The sequence below is a fragment of the Sycon ciliatum genome, unplaced genomic scaffold (assembly GCF_964019385.1).
Source record: "Sycon ciliatum unplaced genomic scaffold, ocSycCili1.1 SCAFFOLD_1842, whole genome shotgun sequence".
Classification (NCBI taxonomy): domain Eukaryota; kingdom Metazoa; phylum Porifera; class Calcarea; order Leucosolenida; family Sycettidae; genus Sycon; species Sycon ciliatum.
In genome coordinates this window covers 12,501-14,636 of record NW_027045013.1, presented here as the reverse complement: position 1 = coordinate 14,636, position 2,136 = coordinate 12,501, and positions in this window count along the sequence as shown.

Genomic DNA, 2,136 nt, shown 5'->3' with positions numbered 1-2,136 from the left:
ATTTGTTTGTCTTTCCGTGCTACTAGATCGATTTCCGTGGCCATCGATTCTACCGTATCGCGTGCTAGTAGTAGTGTGTAAAATGGATGAACACGGTGCATTGCTGTCTACCTGCTGCAGTATTGTTGGCAAAAAGTTTGCAAACATGGCTGTGTCCACGAAATACAACGTGAAGGACTATGCCAGATCATTCAAGATGTGTACGAGGTCGACATTTCTCAGGATGACCCTGCGATCCACCCTACACACATTTGTCATGTATGCAAACGTGTGCTGGATCGTTGTCTGAGAGAAGGTTGCCTTGACTCATTTGTAGGGGATGGATGTGGAGCGATCAAAGTGTGGAAGCCACATCACCGCACATACTGCGACATATGCCACACTGCACCAAACAAGGGTAGACGTCCACCAAAAAAGCAGAAGCAACTTGCTTCAAAGCTTTCTGCTGTACAAAAAAAAGAAAAGAAATGGATCACACAACAGTCCCACAACATTCATCCACAACAGCAATACCCCTATCACACTGTACTGTCCTGGACCCCAGACAGCACACAGTACTAGTTAAATGGATGTAGATGAAGCAAATGTTTTCACGCACGCAACACCGACATACAGCGCACAGAAGAAACTGGACAAGACTAGGTTCGTTCATTGCGCAGCAGGTTCTACAATACACAGCAAGGGAAGTGCCAATGAATAAGAAAGACGGCAGCATAGTGATGGCATGCATGGCGTACATGCCAAATCTCATTGACATCGTGATGATCTGATGATCTGGACTTGTACGACACATATGGGTGGCTGACCTGGCACGGAAATGTCATTCCGGAGTCCGAGATTCGGCTAAAACTTGGCGGTGACCGCCTCTGGAGCAAATCTTTCGCAAGCCAAGCACCACAACAATGCCATCCGCCCAGTTATCTTGCCAATTCCCGTCAGCAACGTTGTTATTCCGTCTTTTCATCTGGATCTCGGCATTTTCGCATGGCTGTATCACATCTACCTAGCTGAAGTCAAACAACTGGATGTGAAACTGGCAGCAGCAACTCTCTAGCCGTGTGCAGATGATCAGCTCCAGTTTCAAGAGCTAACAGTTCTCAGCGACAAAGTTCGGTCCGCCAGGCAAGCTATGGAAGATGCCCAGGCGAAGAGCGATGAACTACAGCAGCAGCTCCAATATGGAGTGCTCTTGCAGCAACACGCACCAGCCAGCTTTCCCAACGTCAATATGGACACTGTAGCTGCAGCAATACAGCAACTGTGGAAAGACGCCAGCGACGCCTTCACTGCTGCAAGTGCTGAGCACAGCAAACTCGTACATGACTTAGACGAGATGAGAAAGAACAAGAAAGTCACAGGACCATGCGCGTCAAGTCTCGAGTCTGTGCTCCAAACACACAATGTTGATCGGCAAGCCTTCCATGGCGGTGCCTTCGTGGGCAACCATGTACATCGCACACTGCAGCCTGCCGTACTAAGAGCACTGATGTCTGCTCCAGTTGAGGTGGTTTCCACTCGTTGCCAGCAGCTCGTTGCTGATGCAGAAATCTTGCAGCAGCGGTACCATGGATTGTTTTCGGGATATGCCGACTGCAGCCACCGTTTCAGCCATTGCAACAGCATGTCAGAGGCCGACATCTCAAAGCTGGCTGACTGCATCCAGCTGTTTCTTCAGAAATGCAGAGAATCCATTATCACCCGGCAGCTCGGCAACATAACTCCGAAACTACATCTCTTGGAGGAGCGCACAGTCCCGTTCACCAGGAAATTTGGAGTCGGTCTGGGTCGACTCGCCGAGCAGGGCAGCGAGTCAATTCATGCCAGATTCAACAGGCTGAGCTTCGATCAAAACGCTATTCCTGGGACTCTGCAGCGCCTCACAGCAATGTGCCAGCAACATCTCGTCGGGACATTGCCACAACATGACGCTGTTCGTCCCGCCACGGCATCAAGAAAACGCAAGGCGTCCGAGCTCGAGCAGTGATCCTCAGGCCCTGGACGCAGCAGCTTGGCCATTTCAGCCCTGATCCAGGTAAGAAAAATAACAACGGTACTGCTGACTCCTAGTTGAGCTCTGTAGTGACAACAGGAAGAGACGTCGTCCAGCAAAAACCTGCTGTCTACCTTCTCCTTCCT